Here is a 23863-nt window from a genome sequence, read left to right as displayed (position 1 = left end):
TAGTCTATTTTTGAGCTTGTTCAGCTAATAAAAATACACTTCCAGGAAGCAGTCATGAATGTCTTAAGCTGTCTCCTAGACTCCTAATTATTAGACAGGTTTATGAACAAATACTGATGGTATCACTGTACAGGTGCATCAAAAACAATTAGAATATTGTGAAAAAGTTCAATATTTTCCATCAGTTATTTAAGAAAAGTAATATTTAATATATTCTAGACTCATTACATGTAAAGCCTCACTCACAACCCGCTGTAAGTGTTTTGGACACGCACGGGTCGCAGGGTTTGGTAGCTCGCAGCCATGCCGCAGGGTCGCGGTGAACCCGGGGGAAAGTTTGGGGGAGGAGTACGGGCAAAGTACTTGTCAAGTACAGGTTGCACACCTGACTTCCTCGAGGCGTGGGAAAAATTGCGCCATTAGCCCGTGGAAAGCGTATGTCTGACGCACGTGATCAGTGTGTGTGGAGTGTGTGAGACTTGCATTTTACCAGTTTCCTGCATTACGAGTTCGGGCCACACTTATGAAGTGTGTGTGCTGCATGTGATTAGCATGTTACAATCACTCATAACTTGTGTGTGACGCAAGCCAGGAGTGGGTATAAAACCAGCGTGTCTGCAGCATTTTGCATCTTTCTTTCGACTGAAGAACATTGGATATTTTGTGGAAAAATGTAAAAATTTTCAGTTTAAAGTTTAGAAAATGGGACTCAAGAAGAAGCGAGCAAAAGTGAAGTAACCCAGCCTGAAACAGCAGAGGGGGAGGAGGAGGAAGAATTTGATGATGATGGCAGCAGCACCAGCAAGCCCTGCACGGACAAGGAGAAGTATGCCTTCAATCCGGCAGAAGGCACAGCACCCCGCCAGAGGTATTTTCACAGGTAAATACAAGTTTTAAACATTCATTTCAGTATCTCTATGCTTATGTAATCAATATTATATATGCTGATTTTTATGTATGTTTCAGCTAACGACGCCCAGAAGTGAGGACATTGCAATCCCACCATTGCTGTCAGGCCATTGTGCCATGCTCAGTGATAAGGACAAGGACATCCCGACGCCCCATCCCACCACTCAGCAGGAGTAGGAGCAGAACAGTAGCTCAGAGTCAGAGTCAAAGTGTGTTTCAGTGCTCAAACTGTTGGGCTATTTAATTGAGATTTTTTACAATGTAATAAAATGTGTTATTCCCTTATACTCATGTTTTATTATTTGACGTTTGCAAGGTAAATTAACATATACTCAAATAAAAACAGCAAATGAGGTGGTCTTCTTCCTTTCTACAATGCTACACACTACATGATCGGTTCCTTGGTTCCTCCCCCAATATATATACCCAGAGTCTTGCCCCTCGTGTCGCGTGCAGGTCGCGTGAGCTGCGTGCAGGTCATGTGCGCTGCGTGCACACCACACATAGGGGTAGAAAGTGAGATGTACTTCTGTCTTGTGGGCCACACAAATAGCAAGTGTCGCATACTTGTGTAGTACTTCTGAGGCACGTCACTCATACAATGACCATGCGTCACTCATGCGTCTTACTGTCATCGCAAAAAGCCCCGACGAGCCGCGCTGCTGACTTGGTTCAGGCGTACAAAAGGAGTACGGGTCCTGTACGTAGTGTATGCATTCTTGATTTGTCGCAAGACCCATAGAATTTGCATGTGCAGGACCAAAAGTCTCCATGGGCAGTCTGTGACCTTCTCTGGCACTGAATACACACAAGTATCGTGCAAGTCTCAAGCATGGTTTTGCCAATTTTTTTACCATAGACCACCCATAGCAGCATGTATAGCGGGTTATGAGTGAGGCTTAAGCTACAGTGTTTCGAGCATTTTTTTTTCTATTTTAATTTTGATAATAATGGCCTACTGTGCAAAAATATATTAAAATGAAAAGAATAGTTCATTTTGAGTTTGAGTAAATTACTATTCAGGAAGTATAAATACTGTGTAGCTCTCAGTATGGTTCAGTACACGCAACTAGAATTATGGGGAAGGCTACTGCCTTGACAGTTGTCCAAAAGACGATCATCAACACCCTCTACAAGGAGGGTAAGCTATGGAAGGTCACTGCTGAAAAGACTGGCTGGAAAGGGTGCATAAGCAACAGGGATGACCACTGCCTTAAGCCTTTCAAGAAAAGTCAATTCAGGAACTTGGTAGAGCTTCACAAGGAGTGGACTGAGGCTGATGTCAGTGCATCAAGAGCCACCATGCACAGATGTCTTCAGGAAAGGGGCTACAACTGTTGCTTCCCTAATATCAAGCCAATACTGAACCAGAGATGTCAGAAGCGACACAACACTTGTGTGTGTGGCTCTCTCTCTCTCTCTCTCTCTCTCTCTCATATGCGTATGGTGTGTGTGTGTGTGTGTGTGTGTGTGTGTGTGTGTGTGTGTGTGTGTGTGAAGATATTATTAATTTATAAATCCATACACAGTAAGCCTGCCAACTAAACCGTAAAGCTCAATTCTCATTAGATTTTACAATTCTCATTAGATTTTACAACAGAATGGACTTTAGCTGGGAGTCAGGAGCCATGCGATTGGACTTCAAAAGACCAGTAATGAAACACTAGCAGCTGGGCATCATTTGACTTCCTTTTAAATGTGACACAGACATGCAAGTGACTGACACTGACAACTGAATGAGTCTTCGAAGTTGAAACAGTGGAAGGTTAGAAGAAAGCAATAAAGAGCAATGCATAATGACTCTGTAGTAGTGTCTACATACTGACTACACAATGAAAACATAAATTCCAAAAAGCATAACGGTGTGGAGGAGATCAAAAGGCACAAAATCAGTCAGTACAACACACACATACACACACACAGGTTTAAATTCAGAGTAGAGTATATTGTGCTCAGTGACGACAGAACAGAGCATCATTATGTACTAGGTGTAATGTACAAAAGATAATCAATTTTGTGTTATTGTTTTGTTTTTTTAATGAAAAATGAAAATCAATTGTCGTTCAGACTTTTGATACAGTACTTATCAAAAATTGCTCTATTGCATGTCCATCATGGGATTTGAGTGAACATTCTTCTCAGGTTACTGGATCTGTTGCTCTGATATACAGTAGCTGCTTTTTTTTTCATGGAAGCATGGCAGTTATGTCTGATTTAAAAAGCACTGAGCTTTGGAGAATAGATTGGTATAATAGTGATCATGTACAGTGGTGCTTGAAAGTTTGTGAACCCTTTAGAATTTTTTTATATTTCTGCATAAATATGACCTAAAACATCATCAGATTTTCACACAAATCCTAAAAGTAGATGAAGGGAACCCAGTTAAACAAATCAGACAAAAATATTATACTTGGGCATTTATTTATTGAGGAAAATGATCCAATATTACATATCTGTGAGTGGCAAAAGTGTCTGAACCTCTAGGATCAGCAGTTCAGCAGTTGAAGGTGAAATTAGAGTCAGGTGTTTTCAATCAATCAATGGGATGACAATCAGGTGTGAGTGGGCACCCTGTTTTATTTAAAGAACAGGGATCTATCAAAGTCTGATCTTCACAACACGTTTGTGGAAGTATATCATAGCACAAAAAAAGGAGATTTCTGAGGACCTCAGAAAAAGTGTTGTTGATGCTCATCAGGCTGGAAAAGGTTACAAAACCATCTCTAAAGAGTTTGGACTCCACTAGTCCACAGTCAGACAGATTGTGTACAAATGGAGGAAATTCAAGACCATTGTTACCCTCCCAGGAGTGGTCAACCAACAAAGATCACTCCAAGAGCAAGGCGTGTAATAGTTGGCGAGGTCACAAAGGACCCCAGGGTACCTTCTAAACAACTGAAGGCCTCTCTCACATTGGCTAATGTTAATGTTCATAAGTCCACCATCAGGAGAACACTGAACAACCATGGTGTGCATGACAGGGTTGCAAGGAGAAAGCCACTGCTCTCCAAAAAGAACATTACTGCTCGTCTGCAGTTTGCTAAAGATCACGTGGACAAGCCAGAAGGCTATTGGAAAAATGTTTTGTGGACGGATGAGACCAAAATAGAACTTTTTGGTTTAAATGAGAAGCATTATGTTTGGAGAAAAGAAAACACTGCATTCCAGAAAAAGAACCTTATCCCATCTGTGAAAACATGGTGGTGGTAGTATCATGGTTTGGGCCTATTTTGCTGCACCTTGGCCAGCAAATTAGCAAATTCCATCATTGATGGAATAATGAATTCTGAATTGCAACCCTGATTCCAAAAAAGTTGGGACAAAGTACAAATTGTAAATAAAAACGGAATGCCATAATTTACAAATCTCAAAAACTGATATTGTATTCACAATAGAACATAGACAACATATCAAATGTCAAAAGTGATAAATTTTGAAATTTCATACCAAATATTGGCTCATTTGAAATTTCATGACAGCAACACATCTCAAAAAAGTTGGGACAGGGGCAATAAGAGGCTGGAAAAGTTAAAGGTACAAAAAAGGAACAGTTGGAGGACCAAATTGCAACTCATTAGGTCAATTGGCAATAGGTCATTAATATGACTGGGTATAAAAAGAGCATCTTGGAGTGGCAGCAGCTCTCAGAAGTAAAGATGGGAAGAGGATCACCAATCCCCCTAAATCTGCGCCGACAAATAGTGGAGCAATATCAGAAAGGAGTTTGACAGTGTAAAATTGCAAAGAGTTTGAACATATCATCATCTACAGTGCATAATATCATCAAAAGATTCAGAGAATCTGGAAGAATCTCTGTGCGTAAGGGTCAAGGCCGGAAAACCATACTGGGTGCCCATGATCTTCAGGCCCTTAGACGGCACTGCATCACATACAGGCATGCTTCTGTATTGGAAATCACAAAATGGGCTCAGGAATATTTCCAGAGAACATTATCTGTGAACACAATTCACCGTGCCATCCGCCGTTGCCCGCTAAAACTCTGTAGTTCAAAGAAGAAGCCGTATCTAAACATGATCCAGAAGTGCAGACACCTTCTCTGGGCCAAGACTCATTTAAAATGGGCTGTGGCAAAGTGGAAAACTGTTCTGTGGTCAGACAAATCAAAATTTGAAGTTCTTTATGGAAATCAGGGACGCCGTGTCATTCGGACTAAAGAGGAGAAGGACGACCCAAGTTGTTATCAGCACTCAGTTCAGAAGCCTGCATCTCTGATGGTATGGGGTTGCATTAGTGCATGTGGCATGGGCACCTTACACATCTGGAAAGACACCATCAATGCTGAAAGGTATATCCAGGTTCTAGAGCAACATATGCTCCCATCCAGACAACGTCTCTTTCAGGGAAGACCTTGCATTTTCCAACATGACAATGCCAAACCACATACTACATCAATTACAGCATCATGGCTGCATAGAAGAAGGGTCCGGGTACTGAACTGGCCAGCCTGCAGTCCAGATCTTTCACCCAAAGAAAAAAATTTGGCGCATCATAAAACGGAAGATATGACAAAAAAGACCTAAGACAGTTGAGCAACTAGAATCCTACATTAGACAAGAATGGGTTAACATTCCTATCCCTAAAGTTGAGCAACTTGTCTCCTCAGTCCCCAGACGTTTACAGACTGTTGTAAAGAGAAAAGGGGATGTCTCACAGTGGTAAACATGGCCTTGTCCCAACTTTTTTGAGATTTGTTGTTGTCATGAAATTTAAAATCACCTAATTTTTCTCTTTAAATGATACATTTTCTCAGTTTAAACATTTGATATGTCATCTATGTTCTATTCTGAATAAAATATGGAATTTTGAAACTTCCACATCATTGCATTCCATTTTTATTTACAATTTGTACTTTGTCCCAACTTTTTTGGAACCGGGGTTGTATACCAGCGAATTCTAAAGGAAAATGTCAGGACATCTGTCCATGAACTGAATCTCAAGAGAAGGTGGGTCATGCAGCAATACAATGACCTTAAGCACACAAGTTGTTCTACCAAAGAATGGTTAAAAAATAATAAAATTAATGTTTTGGAATGGCCAAGTCAACGTCCTGACCTTAATCCAATTAAAATGTTATGGAAGGACCTGAAGCAAGCAGTTCATGTGAGAAAACCCATCAACATCCCAGAGTTGAAGCTGATCTGTACGGAGGAATGAGCTAAAATTCCTCCAAGCCGGTGTGCAGGACTAGTCAACCATTACCAGAAATGTTTAGTTGCAGCTATTGTTGCACAAGGGGGGGGGTGTCACACCAGATACTGAAAGCAAAGGTCTACATACTTTTGCCACTCACAGATATGTAATATTGGATAATTTTCCTCAATAAATAAATGACCAAGTATAATATTTTTGTCTCATTTGTTTAACTGGGTTCTTTTTATCTTCTTTGAAGACTTGTGTGAAAATCTGATGATGTTTTAGGTCATATTTATGCAGGAATATAGAAAATTCTAAAGGGCTCACAAACTTTCAAGCACCACTGTAAGGCTGGCTCACAGCCTCAAAACCCATTTAAAAACAGATATGTGTCATGGTGTATAAAACAGTATGTCTGTACATTTATTCACTCATCCTCAGTTACTGCTTTATCCTGGTCAGGGCCGCAGTGATCAGGAGCATGTCCTAGGAACACTTGGCATAAGGCAGGAATACCACCTTCATGGAACGCCAGTCCATGTAGAACCATGAACATACACACATTTGGGCAATTTAGAGTAGCCATTCCAATTTTTTCTGTATAAAAAATAAACCTGACGTTTTTCAGAGGTACTAGAAAACCAAAGAACTCTGAAGTAACCCTTGCGGACAATGGGAGAACATATGAAAGTTTTCACAGACTCAGGACTGAACCAGGGGCCTTGGAGCTCACCATCCAACTTGCATCTATGCAGTATTCAGGAAAAGAGTGTAATGGAAATGTTGCAGGAACAATGCAGTGCAGACAAGCAGCATTGTGCTCTGTATGCTAACACTGCAATATTCCCAAAATCTCCAAAAGTGGGTCAGGTGATGATTAGTCATCAGAAATGAATCACTCTTCCCTCCCACTGTTTAGTAATGAATAAGATGCACGTTTCGCTATGTGTGTGTGTGTGTGCGCGCGCGCATGTGCAAGCAAAAACAAATTATTTCATTCTTTTGCATAGATCTTAAAACAATTAAATTCAGTTGAAATAATAGGTAGACTTTGGTATAGAGCGCAGTTGAGATGTTTGCAGGGAAGCACACCAAACACAGGCCATATAGTCTATTATATCTTGTTCAAACTTTAAAACTCTCTCAAACTCTAATTTCACTTTTCAAAGTCAGTCAGGTTCAAATAACCCTCTCATACTAATGGCCATCATTTGCACCATCATTTGAGCTCTCTCCATGTCACAGCCACTGTGAGCAATTCCATTCCTCCATTAAAAATGTCATTAAGTTCCTGTTTGAACTGTAAATCTCTAGAGAGCATGTTAAATGCTAACAGCCCTCCTGGTCTTGATGAGTTACAGCTTTTAGTGCACAGGAGATGATTGAACGGCATCATGATGGGCTCAAGCACCCCAAGAAATGGTTGTGACAGCTAGGAGCATAATTAAAAAGAGGAAATGAGGTGGAGTGAATCACACATCACTAGTTATGTTGTTCTGTTAGGATCTACACTGCTATTTTGCGTATAATGCTGATTTCCTGAATTTATTTATGGAGTGAACAATGCCCCCTATAGTTAAGTTTAGGGAGCTGCCACTTTTAGACAAAATGTTTACCAGCAGTAACACCTTTTTCTATGTTTTAACCTGAACCTCCCCTTTAGATCCCCCTTCGGCTTGAAGCAGAAAATGCATGAAGCCTGAACAAACAGCAACAAAATAAGAAAACCAAGTATGTGTTTATACTTAGTTCACATCAACAACAGGCTATTAGTTTATGCAAAACAATGAGAGAAAGTGTGAAAGTACCCTGATATTTTACTTGAAATATGTTGAAAGAACAGCAGGGAGTGTAGGTGCAAAATGGAATATCAGTGCATTGTTTTTAAAGGAGATATTTTAAGTCTCAAAGTGATAAAAGCTTGAACAATGAGAACAGTGAAAGTGTGTGTCTGTGCATGTTTTGGCACATGTGACAGTGTAGGAGTAATTACATATTTGACTGCTCAACTAAGTAGCTAAATCACAATTTAACACTTTTTTTTAAAAGCACAACTGTGTATTTAGGTCCATTTCCTTCAACTGTTGTTTACTAAGATAGCAGCATATACACTAAAGCTTCAGGCAAGAAATGGCAAGATAATTTTCCCCACTTATTAATCTTAGTGTATTGTATGCACTGCTGATTTAAGCTGACAGACTCTATGTGTATGTGAACGTTTCTATGTACAGGAATAAACACAACATTTGCTTCCTTTATTCAAAACAAAATACAACAAAAGGTTGAAAAAAATATTGTCATTTGGATTTCTCATCTCATTATCTCTAGCCGCTTTATCCTTCTACAGGGTTGCAGGCAAGCTGGAGCCTATCCCAGCTGACTACAGGCGAAAGGCGGGGTACACCCTGGACAAGTCGCCAGGTCATCGCAGGGCCGACACACAGACACCCATTCACACTCACATTCACACCTATGGTCAATTTAGAGTCACCAGTTAACCTAACCTACATGTCTTTGGACTGTGGGGGAAACCAGAGCACCCGGAGGAATCCCACGCGGACACAGGGAGAACATGCAAACTCCACACAGAAAGGCCCTCGCCGGCCACGGGGCTCGAACCCGGACCTTCTTGCTGTGAGGCGACAGCACTAACCACTACACCACCATGCCGCCCTCATTTGGATTTAAATAAGCAAATACTTAAGAGCCTTTGATTGGACAATAACTGCAGTTATTAATGTGTTTCAGCTGGCAATAATTTTTTAAACTTAACTGATGCAGTAAGTATTTCTTAGACAGTCATGTCAGAAGACTGTACGACTCCCTACGTGTGGGTGGAGCACAGAGGACGGCAGGACAGAGATCAGGTTTTACAATCTGGCTTTATTGCCACACTTTTCAGTTTAGCATTAGTCACTCGCACGGACACACACACAACCGGCGTCTGGTTCAGGGATCAGCTCCTTTCGCTCTCGCTCTCCCTCCTGATATAGGGCGCGGTCACTGGGAAGACACACAAACACAGGTTAATTGCTCTCAGGTGTCGTGATTCTGCCACTTACCTTCCCTGACTCTGCCCTCCTGTCACAAACCGGCGCTTGACCACGCCCCCGCTGCCACATACCCCCACCGCCCGACTCAGGCCGGGCGGCTGTCCGGCCTGCAGCCGACTCCCCCCCCCCCCCCCCCTTGACGGGAGAGGAAGTCCGCCACGACCATCTGCGCCCCCGGCCTGTGGACCACCTTGAAATTAAAGGGTTGGAGCGCCAGATACCAACGGGTGATCCGCGCGTTGGCATCTTTCATGCGGTGGAGCCACTGGAGGGGCGCGTGGTCCGAACAGAGGGTGAAAGGACACCCCAGCAGGTAGTACCGGAGGGCGAGAACCGCCCACTTGATGGCCAGACACTCTTTCTCTATGGTGCTGTAGTGCCCCTCACGCACCGACAGCTTCCTGCTGATATACAGGACAGGGCGGTCCTCCCCCTCCACCTCCTGGGACAAAACCGCCCCCAGCCCTCTGTCCGACGCATCGGTCTGCAACATAAAGGGGAGAGAAAAGTCAGGGGAGTGTAGAAGTGGCCCCCCACACAGTGCAGCCTTTACCTCTGAGAAAGCCCGCTGGCACTGCTCCGTCCACTGGACCAGATCTGGTGCCCCCTTTTTAGTGAGATCAGTCAGCGGGCTGGTGATGTCCGAATAATTAGGTATAAACCTACGATAATAGCCAGCCAGCCCCAGGAACTGTCTCACCCCCTTTTTGGTCTTGGGCCTCGGGCAGGCTGCAATTGCTGCCGTTTTATTAATTTGGGGACACACCTGCCCATTGCCCAAGTGGAAGCCCAGGTACCGTACTTCCACCCGCCCAATCGCACACTTCTTTGGGTTGGCTGTGAGCCCCGCTCGCCTCAGCGACCTAAGGACGGCCCTCAGATGTTCGAGGTGCCGTTGCCAGTCATTGCTATAGATGATGATGTCATCTAAATATGCTGCCGCATACGTGGCGTGAGGGCGGAGGACTCTGTCCATCAGCCGCTGAAACGTCGCGGGCGCCCCAAGCAGCCCAAACGGAAGGGTGACGAATTGGTGTAAACCAAACGGTGTGGAAAAGGCCGTTTTTTCTTGGGATAGTGGAGTCAAGGGGATCTGCCAATATCCCTTCGTCAAATCCAGTGTCGAATAAAATCGAGCAGTGCCGAGTCGATCGAGCAACTCATCAATACGAGGCATTGGGTACGCATCGAATTTAGACACCGCGTTGACTTTTCTATAGTCCACACAGAACTGGACCGACCCGTCGGCCTTGGGTACCAAGACCACCGGGCTGCTCCAGTCACTGTGGGACTCCTCGACGATGCCCATTTCGAGCATGGTCTGAAGTTCTTCCCGAACCACCTTTTTTTTGTGTTCGGGTAGCCTGTAAGGGCGGCTACGCACTACCACCCCTGGGGGTGTCTCTATGTGGTGCTCTATGAGGTTAGTGCGACCGGGCAGGGGCGAGAACACATCCGAAAACTCGGTCTGCAACTGGGCGACCTCCGTGAGTTGGGTCGGGGAGAGGTGGTCTCCACAGGGGACCGGAGAGGTACGTGATGTCAATGTTCCTTTTTGAACCTCCGGCCCCAGCTCCGCCTTCTCCGGAACTACCGACACCAATGCCACGGGGACCTCCTCGTTCCAGAGTTTAAGCAGATTGAGGTGGTAAATCTGTAGCGCCCCACCCCTGTCCGTTCGCCTCACCTCATAGTCGACATCCCCAACTCGCCGTGTGACCTCAAAGGGTCCTTGCCACTTGGTGATCAATTTGGAGCTCGACGTGGGCAACAGTACGAGTACCTTATCTCCCGGAGTGAACTCTCTAAGGCATGTACCCTTGTTGTACAGGCGGGCTTGCTGTTCCTGGGCCTGCCGCAAATTCTCCTGAGTTAGGTGGGTGAGCGTGTGGAGTTTTGCGCGCAGGTCCATAACGTACTGAATTTCATTCTTACTTTGTGAAGGTCCCTCCTCCCAATTTTCCCGCAGCACGTCTAGGATGCTGCGTGGCTTACGCCCATATAATAATTCGAACGGGGAGAACCCCGTGGAGGCTTGGGGGACCTCTCGCACTGAGAACAGCAAGGGTTCGAGCCACTTATCCCAATTACGTGCGTCCTCATTTACAAATTTCTTAATAATATTTTTGAGGGTGCGGTTGAATCGTTCTACCAAACCGTCCGTTTGTGGGTGATACATGCTGGTGCGGATCGGCTTAATCCCCAATAACCCATACAGTTCGCGCAGTGTTCGTGACATAAACGTAGTGCCTTGATCAGTCAGAATCTCTTTCGGGATTCCAACTCGGGAGATGACGCGGAAGAGTGCCTCTGCAATACTGCATGCTGAGATATTGCGCAGAGGCACGGCTTCCGGGTATCGCATTGCATAGTCCACCAGAACTAATATAAAGCGGTACCCTCGTGCTGACCGATCTAATGGCCCGACGAGATCCATTCCAATTCTCTCAAACGGGGTCTCGATTAACGGTAGAGGGCGCAAAGGCGCTTTTGGAATGGCCGCTGGGTTTACTAACTGGCATTCGCGGCATGCCGTACACCACCTACGAACATCGCCGCGAATCCCCGGCCAATAGAATCGGGCCATTATTCGGGCTAGTGTTTTATCCTGCCCCAAGTGTCCAGCCATGGGATTAAAGTGAGCCGCCTGGAATACCAATTCCCGGCGGCTTTTCGGAATTAAAAGCTGCGTGACTCGCTCTTTAGTTTGAGTGTCCTGCATCACTCGGTATAATCTATCCTTCATAATCGCGAAGTAGGGGAAGGACGGGGTGGCGTTCGGCTGGAGCATTTGACCATCGATTACTCTCACTTGGTCAAACGCATGCCGCAGAGTTTCGTCTCGCGACTGCTCTAATGGGAAATCCGCGAGGGATTCCCCAATAGAGAGAGGAGGAGCCAGCGGCTCCTCACTCTGACGCAGAGATGACGTAGACAGCTCTGTGACAGCTGCTCCCGCCAAAGCGACACCGGGACCTCCCCCTGTCAAATGGCAGGACCCACTCTCTACTAGGCGCGTCATTAAACCCCGAAATCCCGGCCAATCAGTCCCCAAAATTAACGAGTGGGTAAGGCGAGGATTAACCGCCGCCTTCACTATAAATTTTTCCCCTCTGAAAATAATGTGGACCGACACCAAAGGGTAGCTGTGAACATCCCCGTGCACACACAACACCTTCACCCCTTGTGCTCCCCCCAATGCCTCGTTTTGAACCAGGCTTTGGCGAATTGAGGTCTGATTACAACCAGAATCCACCAACGCCTGATATGTAGCCCCTTGGATACTCACCGGTATGCGATACGCTCTGGCCCGATCGAGGGCGGCCTCTGGTGCGTCGGGGATCCGAACCACCGCGCCCACTTCCATTGCTGTGCACTGCTGACGAAGGTGGCCCGGCTCCCCGCAGTGCCAGCAAACCGGCCCGGGCTTTCCCTCTGCACCGGTGATCTGGGGCTCACTCACCTGAGGTGGGGGAGAGACAGACACAGAAGGGAGAAACGGGAGGGCACTGCGGGTGCGGTGGGCTGGCTGGGGTGGTGCCTGCCCCCGCCTCCGCAGTGGGGGAATGGGGCGAGGACGGGACACAGGAGGAGAAGGAGAGAGAGAGAGAGAAGAGGAGAGAAGAGACGATGCCATCTGCTGTCCTGCCGCCGGGACAGCCGCCAGATGATCCTCCGCCAGCTCGACTTCCTGATCCAGCGACGCCGGGCAGTGGCGCTGGACCCACTCCGCGGTTCCGGCTGGTAAGCGGGCGACGAACTGTTCCAGTACCACCTGGTCGACGATTCCCTCGGCGTCGCGATTGTTGGCCCTCAGCCACCGCCAGCAGGCGTCTCGGAGCTGCTGGCCGAACGCGAACGGCCGGCCGACTTCCTCCAGTCGCAGTGCGCGGAAGCGCTGGCGCTGTTGCTCCGGTGTGCACCCCATGCGCTGGAGGATGGCCCGGCGGAGGTCCGCGTAGGCCAGCCGGCGGTCGGCGGGGAGCTGTAGCGCGGCCAGCTGTGCCTCTCCCGTGAGCAGGGGGAGGAGGCGCGCCGCGCGCTGCTCCATCGGCCACCCCGAGGCTTCGGCGACCTGTTCAAACAACGTGATGAACGCCTCGGGGTCGTCCTGCGAGCCCATCTTGGTGACAACGAGGGGAGACGGGCCCGCGGCCGGAGCGCTGGTGGACCCCGCCGACGCGAGGAGATGCCGGAACGCCTCGCGATCTTCCTGCTGGGCCAGCACCAGGGCTTCGAAGCGCTGCTCCTGCTCCTTTCGGAGCGTGACGAGTGCCTGGTGCTGGCTTTGCTGAGCCGTGGCGAGGGCGTGGACCAGATCGGCGAACGGGGAGGATTCCATGGGGCTGCTGGTTTGGTGCTCCACTGTCCCGGGTTTCGGCACCACTGTACGACTCCCTACGTGTGGGTGGAGCACAGAGGACGGCAGGACAGAGATCAGGTTTTACAATCTGGCTTTATTGCCACACTTTTCAGTTTAGCATTAGTCACTTGCACAGACACACACACAACCGGCGTCTGGTTCAGGGATCAGCTCCTTTCGCTCTCGCTCTCCCTCCTGATATAGGGCGCGGTCACTGGGAAGACACACAAACACAGTTTAATTGCTCTCAGGTGTCGTGATTCTGCCACTTACCTTCCCTGACTCCGCCCTCCTGTCACAGACCGGTGCTTGACCACGCCCCCGCTGCCACAAAGACATATCCCATGCTCATGGAAAAGATATTACTATGTTTCAGAAGGGTCAAATTATTGGCCTGCCTCAAAGAAAACAACTAAGGAGATTGCTGAAATTACTGGAACTGGGTGAAGAATTATCCAACATATTATTAAAATCTGGAAGGATAGCAGTGAACTGTCAACTGCGTGGAAGAAATGTGGTCGGGGGAAAAAAAATCTTGACTGACAGTGATCAGAGATCACTTAAATGCTTGGTGAAGACAAATTGTTAAAAAATTTGACAGTAGAACTCACAACTATGTTTAATAGGGAAACTAAGATAATTTCCACATACATGAGAACTCAAAGGATTGGGATGAAACAGCTGTATGGCCATGAGAAAACCACTTGTTAATGAGGCTGATGATTAGAAAAGGCTTCAGTTTGCTAGGGAGCATAAAGATTGGACTCTGGTGAAATGGAAAAAGGTCATGTTGTCTGATGAGTCCAGATTTACCCTATTCTAAAACGATGGGCATGTCAGGTTAAAAAGAGAAGCACATGAAGCAATGCATCCATCATGCATATTGGCCACTGTACAAGCCTTTGAATTCAGTGTGATGAACTGAGGTTGCTTCAGTTGGTCAGGTCTAGGCTCAGCAATGTTATTTAGCAATAAAATTATGTCAGGTGAATGTACTGAATGACAAGGTTATCTCATCAATTGATTTTTTTTTTCCCTCCTTGACAGTATGGGCATAAAATTAGAGCTTGAATTGTGAAAGAATGGTTCAGGAAGCATGAGGAATCATTTTCACGCATATAATGGCCACCACAGATTGCTGACTTTAACCATATTGAAAGTCCTTGAGATGTGCTAGACATGATTTTATAGAGTGGTTTGACACTCCAGTCATCAAGACAAGATCTCTGCAAAAAAAAAAATGCAATTTTGGATGGAAACAAATGTTGTGACGTTGCATAAGGTCGTTGAAATTATGCCGTGGTAAATATGAAGATTAAAAGAATTATATAATTAACATGTGATCGTTGAAGATTTTTTTAGTCTCTTTTATTGGCATCACCCACAATGCCATTCAACTACCTGCTGCTAGTGGAGCCAGCGGGATCTGGCTCTTAATTCATTTTTAGTTAAAGAAAGCAATGCAGCAGTGCTTTAGTCTTTTAATCCATCCAGCTGTCTCACCTCCTCTTATGTACCCTCTGCTCAGACAGATCAGACAACAAAACATCTTGCTAATACCACCTTCAACACCATCATGCTTGACATCTAGATCACTAATTAGCTGAGCTGAGTCTCTGTTATAGAGTAACTCGTATATCAGCATTGTAATCTGGAACTCTGAGTCCAATGTTTGCTGTCTCCACTATTTCTACATTTGATTTCTCATCAATATGACACTGAATATCATTGGAAAGTAGCGAGTGAGGAAAGAAGTGCTTTTGGTTTTATGTGAAACCTGATTGTTATCCTTTGTTTCCTATGATTCAATTGTTTCCTATTGTTTTGTTTGTAACTGTGCTAGCAAATTCTCCCTGTGATGCCAGAGTGGTAGACAACCTCAAAGTTGTTTCATATATGTCAGGGTGAGGTTTTTTTTCTTGAATTGTTATTTATTATAACATACTACATTTAAATAAATGATACTTCACCAGTCCAAAAATGAAACACACACACACACACACACACACACACACACACACACACACACACACACACACACACTCTCTCTCTCTCTCTCTCTCTTTCTTTCTTTTGAGATTTTGATGCAGAAAGAAAGAAAGAAAGAAAGAAAGAAAGAAAGAAAGAAAGAAAGAAAGCTTCAGCACAAGCTTTCCAGTAGTTGTCTCAGGTGTTTGATATAGCAGACACAAGCACATGCTGCCCACACACACTACTGCAACAAAGGTGCCACTGATGCCCTGGGGACCTCCACAGGAAGCTGAGAGTGCTTCCACTTACTGCATCCTTGTGCTTGGTTTTAATCCATTTGTTCATAAAGAGAAAGTAAGAAGAAAGAAAGCAAAGGGGAAAAATAGAAAGACAAAAATCCATCTGAGCCATTGTAATAGTGCACTCAACACAAACAAATCCAGGCCATATTAAAAATGCAGCATCCTTTTTTGGTTTCCAAAAGAGGAAAACACCAGGGAGAAGCAGATGGATCTCCACAGTGTAATCAGTCTTATAAAGAAAACAGCCAAATGAACTAGGAGCTATACCAGAAGAAAAGACTAATAGACATGCTTTAGCAAGTAGATGACAAAAACAAGTTTTCACTGAACACTGCCGATTACAATTTTATAATAACATATGCAGTCACTAAAGCTGCATTATTACAAGATGAAGTGTTCTATTTGATGAATAGATGCTGCTATACAGTGGTGCTTGAAAATTTGTGAACCCTTTAGAATTTTCTATATTTTTGCATTAATATGACCTAAAACATCATCAGATTTTCACACAAGTCCAAAAAGTAGATAAAGAGAACCCCGTTAAACAAATGAGACAAAATTATAATATTTGGTCATTTATTTATTGAGGAAAATGATCCAATATTACACATCTGTGAGTGGCAAAAGTATGTGAACCTCTAGGATTAGCAGTTAATTTGAAGGTGAAATTAGAGTCAAGTGTTTTTCAATCAATGGGATGACAATCAGGTGTGAGTGGGCACCCTGTTTTATTTAAAGAACAGGGATCTATCAAAGTCTGATCTTCACAACACATGTTTGTGGAAGTGTATCATGGCACGAATAAAGGAGATTTCTGAGGATCTCAGAAAAAGCGTTGTTGATGCTCATCAGGCTGGAAAAGGTTATAAAACCATCTCTAAAGAATTTGGACTCCACCAATCCACAGTCAGACAGATTGTGTACAAATGGAGGAAATTCAAGACCATTGTTACCCTCCCCAGGAGTGGTCAACCAACAAAGATCACTCCAAGAGCAAGGTGTGTAATAGTCGGTGAGGTCACAAAGGACCCCAGGGTAACTTCTAAGTGACTGAAGGCCTCGCTCACATTGGATAATGTTAATGTTCATGAGTCCACCATCAGGAAAACACTAAACAACAATGGTGTGCATGGCAGGGTTGCAAGGAGAAAGCCACTGCTCTCCAAAAAGAACATTACTGCTCGTCTGCAGTTTGCTAAAGATCACGTGGACAAGCCAGAAGGCTATTGGAAAAATGTTCTGTGGATGGATGAGACCAAAATAGAACTTTATGGTTTAAATGAGAAGCATTACATTTGGAGAAAGAAAAACATTCTATTCCAGCCTAAGAACCTCATCCCATCTGTGAAACATGGTGGTGGTAGTATCATGGTTTGAGCCTGTTTTACTGCATCTGGGCCAGGACAGCTTGCCATCACTGATGGAACAATGAATTCTGAATTCTACCAGAGAATTCTAAAGGAAAATGTCAGGACATCTGTCAATGAACTGAATCTCAAGAGAAGGTGGGTCATGCAGCAAGACAACGACCCTAAGCACACAAGTCATTCTACCAAAGAATGTTTAAAGAAGAATAAAGTTAATGTTTTGGAATGGCCAAGTCAAAGTCCTGACCTTAATCCAATGGAAATGTTGTGGAAGGACCTGAAGCGAGCAGTTCATGTGAGGAAACCCACCAACATCCCAGAGTTGAAGCTGTTCTGCATGGAGGAATGGGTTAAAAGTCCTCCAAGCCGGTGTGCAGGACTGATCAACAGTTACCGGAAACATTTAGTTGCAGTTATTGCTGCACAAGGGGGTCACACCAGATACTGAAAGCAAAGGTTCACATACTTTTGCCACTCACAAATATGTAATATTGGATCATTTTCCTCAATAAATACATGACCAAGTATAATATTTTTGTCTCATTTGTTTAACTGGGTTCTCTTTATCTACTTTTAGGACTTGTGTGAAAATCTGATGATGTTTTAGGTCATATTTATGCAGAAATATAGAAAATTCTAAAGGGTTCACAAACTTTCAAGCACCACTGTAGATACTGACAATGAATTTCTGAGCACCATACATTTTTAGAGCACCATCAGAAAATGAATTAGGTAATTTATCATGGCAGGTGGACATGGATAGCCGTAGGGGTCAAAGCATGTACAAAGCAAGTAAACAAGTCTCTTTGCTGGAACAGGTGTAATTACTTCCAAATACAGCAGTCTGGTGATTCATTTTCTCTACATGTACTATGTCTGTTAATGTTTCCCTATATATACAGTACTGGTCAAAAGTTTGGACAGACCTACTCAATAGCAACCCTTATTTAGCAATAAGCATATCTGTACCTATGCAAAGATGATTCTTTGATTCAGACTTTAGATGCACAATTATTCAATTTCCCCAGCTGGTGTTGGTGGGATGGATCAAGATCTCATGATTTCTTTGCTAGCTTCTACTCTGGGTGCAATGAGAGCTCACATTATCATATCAAAGACGTTTTGAGTGTGGAGTCCTGAATTGAAAGTGTCTCGCTTTGGTAAAATTTGCGGATTCTCTCTCTCTCTCTCTCTCTCTCTCTCTCTCTCTGTTTTTTTTAAAGGTCTGACATATACGGTATAAGGCATGAAAGGACTATTATGCTTCAATCATTGAGTGTAATGCCATTCACTTCATATTATACCCAGTTTGTACAGTGTGTGAGATACTGGAAGTGTGAGAATTCAAAAGATTATTTATTTGACTAGTCTGCACTGCGTTGATGAGACCTCAATTTATCTAAGTATTTATGCTGACAAGGATATTGTGGAAACAGTAAAAAAGACATTGTATTCTGACTGATCATACGTTATATTAAAAAAAAGACAATGTGAGATATGTACATATTTAAGGAGGCACAGTGCAAAAATCAAATCAAATCAAGTTTATTTGTATAGTGCTTTTAACAATAAACATTGTCGCAAAGCAGCTTTACAGAATTTGAACGACTTAAAACATGAGCTAATTTTATCCCTAATCTATCCCCAATGAGCAAGCCTGTGGCGACGGTGGCAAGGAAATACTCCCTCAGACGACATGAGGAAGAAACCTCGAGAGGAACCAGACTCCAAAGGGAACCCATCCTCATTTGGGCAACAACAGACAGCCTGACTATAATATTAACAGTTTTAACAGGTATAGCCCTCAACTGTCCTCATGGGGCCGTCCTTCACAGGAGCGGTGCGATAAAACTCCGACCAGACACAGGGCACCAGGATGGATCAAGCAGGTCCGAGGGGCAGAAGAGGCCAGCATCTCAATCCCAGGATCAACATGTAACTCAGAGGGACAGATTGGGGGGGAAGAGAGAGAGAAAGAAAACACAGGTTGTTAGGTATGCCCTAAAAATGACAAGTATTAAATCTGTGTGGTAGGCTCGCAGAGACGAGAGTCTTTACATCAGGCATAACACACAACAATGGCATGTTAATATGGTAAAAAATATATCATGACGTGCTCTGGCTGGATGCTTGATTGGGTGATGGGAGCACACTCCTCAGCAATGATGAGATGCAGATGGGACCCTTAGGGCTGGCCAAGACAATTCAGTTACATTTCACCGGGTCTGGGACATGCGACAGAATGTCTGATGGCCGATTCCCTGCAGGCTACGATAGCCAGTCGAGGTCTCCACCCTCTCCACCAAAAGATTTCCTGTTGACTCCATGTAACTTAGAGGGACAGATTTGGGGTGGGGGGGAGGGAAAGAAAACACAGGTTGTTAGGTATGCCCAATGTCACCTGAATAAGTAGGAGCAGTATACATATTGCACCGAGTACAAGCAGGGACTCCGGCAACTAACTATGACAGCATAACTAAAAGGAGAGAGCCAGAAGGTAACACAGGCATGAGGGAGCCCCGGGACATAAAGCAGCCAGCCACTACACCGTCAACAAACTCGAGTGAGCAAGCGAGTGGGGACTGACAGCATCCATACATCCCAGTTTACCAAAACACTCTATGTCTGAGGACCCTCCAGATCTACTCCTTTACCTCATAAACACCATTAACAAAAGGCTTGACTAAACAGATATGTTTTCAGCCTAGACTTAAATGCTGAGACTGTGTCTGATTCCCGAACATTACTTGGAAGGCTGTTCCATAACTGTGGGGCTTTGTAAGAAAAGGCTCTGCCCCCTGATGTAGCCTTTACTATACGAGGTACCAGCAGATAGCCTGCACCTTTTGATCTAAGTAGGCGTGGCGGGTCATAGAGGAGCAGAAGTTCACTCAGGTACTGTGGTGTGAGACCATTTAGTGCTTTAAAGGTCAATAGTAGTATTTTATAATCAATACAAAATTTGATTGGGAGCCAATGCAGTGTGGATAAGACAGGCGTGATGTGGTCATATTTTCTAGTTCTAGTAAGGACTCTTGCTGCTGCATTTTGAACTAACTGGAGCTTGTTTATGCACTTATTGGAACATCCAGACAGTAAGGCATTACAATAATCCAACCTGGAGGTAACGAAAGCATGGACTAGTTTTTCTGCATCATGCAATGACATTAAATTTCTTATCTTTGCAATATTTCTGAGATGAAAGAAAGCTATCCGGGTGATGTTATCAATGTGAGTTTCGAATGAAAGACTGGGGTCAATAATCACTCCGAGGTCTTTTACTGCTGCACGTGAAGAAACAGAAAGGCCATCCAGAGTCACTGTTTAATCAGAAAACTTACTTCTAGCTGTATGTGGTCCTAGCACAAGTACTTCAGTCTTGTCAGAGTTAAGCAGAAGGAAATTAATAAGCATCCAGTGTCTAATGTCCTTAACACATTCCTCAATTCTATTAAGCTGGTGTCTCTCATCAGGTTTTGCAGAGACATACAACTGTGTGTCATCAGCATAACAGTGGAAACTAATACAATGTTTACGAATAATATCGCCCAGAGGTAACATATATGGAGAAAAAAGCAGTGGACCCAAGACAGAACCTTGTGGAACACCAAACTTTACCTCGGTACATCTAGAAATATCACCATTTATATCAACATACTGATAACGATCAGTTAGATAAGACCTGAGCCAGGAGAGGGCCATTCCCTTAACTCCCACAACATGTTCTAGTCTATCCAGAAGAATGGAATGATCAATGGTATCAAATGCTGCACTAAGGTCAAGCAACACAAGTAGCGAGACACAGCCCTGATCAGATGCCAACAGTAGGTCGCTTACTACTTTAACCAGTGCTGTCTCTGTGCTATGATGAGGTCTAAATCCTGACTGATACATTGCATGGATGTTATTCCTATGTAAATATGAGCATAACTGCTGTGCCACAGCTTTTTCAAGGATCTTGGAGATAAAGGGGAGGTTTGATATTGGCCAATAATTGGACAGCTGACAGGGATCAAGGTCAGGTTTTTTAATCAGGGGTTTGATAACTGCTAGTTTAAAGGATTTGGGTACATAGCCAATCATAAGAGAAGAATTTATTATTTTTAGAAGCGGTTCAATTACTCCAGGCATTATCTGTTTGAATAGATGTGTAGGTAAGGGATCTAGTACGCAAATTGAGGCTTTTGATGTAGAGATTAATGAAAGTAATTCAGTTTCTTTTAGGGGAGTAAAACATTCTAACTGATGATCTGATACAGTTATATTGTTAACTACAAGGTCACTTTCATTGTCTAACCTTAAATTAGTAGTTTGAATTTTTTGTCGGATATTCTCAATTTTGTCATTAAAAAAATTCATGAAGTCGTTGCTACTACATACTGCAGGTATGCATGTGTTGATAGTGGACTTATTCCTGGTTAATTTTGTTACAGTATTAAATAGGAACACAACTTCAAAAGATGCACTTCAAAACACAACTTGATGTGCATGCAGTGCATCTGAAATCAACATTCAATTTGCCAATGCAAAAGATGCAAGCTGCCTACTAAATACACTGTTTGTGAAGCTCAAATTATTGTTAAAAGAGCTGAAATTATGTAGTTCAGAGCTGTTAGAAAGCCATGCACTATAGAGGAAATGGAATTTATGTAAGGAAGATAATGTGTTCATAAATTAAAGTTTTATTACATAAAGATTATTGTGCCAGCACAGGTAAATAGTCTGAATGGCATACTAATTGGTTGGAATGAAATGATGTACAGAAGAAAGAGGTTACTTCAAATAAAAAAGTTATATTTTATGTGGTTGACTGTGGCTTTGATAAATAAAAGTCAGTCCAAATTAATGTATTGAATTTCTTTGTTCATCTTTAGTAAATGATGTATACTGGATGGTAATAATGTGCTATGATGATATGCATGACAAAATTATGCACAAACCTGGCCACTGCTAATTGTTTTTCGAACTAAATATGGAATTAGATGCACTTTCCATTTTCCCAGCTTTGTTTTAGCTGACTTCCTCCCAACTGCATATATATGATGGGGGAAAGTGCACTTTGTATGTTGCCATGTATGTGGTGTTTACATTGAAAGTTAAGGTTTGTATGCCATTTTTCTTCATAATACACAATGCATCTTGCATGAAATACAGCCCCAAAATAGGCACAAACATCTTACTACATCTGGCCCTCAATGTTCAGATGTGTCAATGCCCCAGTTACTTTCAAAATTGCATCTATCAGCTCACTATCATGGCGTTCTCTCTCTCTCTCTCTCTCTCTCCCCCTGTCTCCCTCCCCATATCTATGTATCTCTCTGCAAAATTATTAACTGGGGGTTTTGCTGTGATGTGGGCAGTAGCACATGCTAAAAGGGCAATGATGCACTTGACACTCTTGCTTGGTTAGCCCTCAGAACCCTCAATAACTTGATAGATACTACTGACACTTAATCAGCTTCCACGTCCATTGCTGAAGAGTGGACAGAAGCAGAATGGAAGATTTTCCTCCCTCTCTTTCCACAATCATCGCTACAGCATATTGATTTCCCAATTTTTCCTTCAGGCACCCCATTACCAGTCCAGAAAAATGTCCTGGCTTATTGGAATCTAATTCATCTTGTAAATGAGGGAATATTCATTCTGGACTGCCATATCACTTGAATCAAAACAAACTGATTGAGGAGGGTTTTTTTTTTTAGCACACTGCCAAGGAGCATGACAAATAACATGAGATTGCAACACATTCCAGATTTAAAAAGTGGACAAGCCAGTGTGCATTACTTGTAACACTTCAAAGTTCCAAGTGGTTCTTACTTTGAAAACCTGATTATCAGCACATTCCCAGACAATTCTCAGCTTTAAATTTCAATAATAAGGCAAATGCCTCTGTGTTTGGGAAGAAAGTTATTCATAAACTTCAAATGGAGATACTGAAATGCTTTGTAAACTTTAAATTTCAATGAAACACACCAACATTAAAACTGCTGCACGGCTGAAATTTACTTAGGGTGACAATAAGGTGGCCACCTGATGCAAAAAGATAATGTGAGTTTGTTTTATGGAAAATCTTAATTTTATAGACAAGACACTTAGCTAACTGGTACAAGCAGCGAAAACAATGTTATTTCAGTTTTTCGCAAGAAAGTGATAAAATATTGAGCATATTTCTAAAATATCCTGGTCTACGGACGTGACATTAAGAAAACTGAAACAATAACTTCACTTGAAGCTGAACACATTTATTGTCCATCAAACTGGAAAAACAATATTCACTGTAAAAGAAGAGACCCTAAGAAACAACAATTGCAACAGTACGAATATGGCAGTTGTAATCTTAATTATATCTTGAACCTTTGTAACACCAATGCTCGTAGTAAAAAAAAGAACATTTTTCATGTTAGCAAATTCACATATTTATATATTTATATATTTAAACCATCAATAACATATACAAAGATTTACTGAAGTTCAAAGGCACTCTGAGTAATTATACAGGCTAGAGATGTCCATCTATTCATTATACCAAGACATATTTCATATATTTGATACAGGTGAATTACCAGTCTCAAAAACAGAAAAGTCTACGGACATGACATTGGAATTGTTTTCAGAACAAACATTACTGAAATAAACATATTACTTTTTTTTTACCAAATAATCAACAAATTACTTTTCTTTACCAAATAATCAGATTGTTTTGATTTGTTTCTTTCAGCTTTTTTCGCCATCTAGCTTGTTTCT

At 43.3% G+C, this 23863-nt stretch overlaps 1 protein-coding gene across 1 annotated transcript in view; it reads left to right on the top strand.

The window, feature by feature from the left end:
* The window catches only part of LOC132898498 (cadherin-12), a 294117-nt gene that overhangs the window by 184709 nt on the left and 85545 nt on the right, over positions 1-23863 (top strand). The gene's annotated exons all lie outside the window — the stretch shown is intronic.

The sequence above is a fragment of the Neoarius graeffei genome, chromosome 14 (assembly GCF_027579695.1).
Source record: "Neoarius graeffei isolate fNeoGra1 chromosome 14, fNeoGra1.pri, whole genome shotgun sequence".
Taxonomy (NCBI): domain Eukaryota; kingdom Metazoa; phylum Chordata; class Actinopteri; order Siluriformes; family Ariidae; genus Neoarius; species Neoarius graeffei.
Note: the sequence above shows the minus strand (reverse complement) of the source record. Positions and strands in the feature narration are given on the sequence as shown.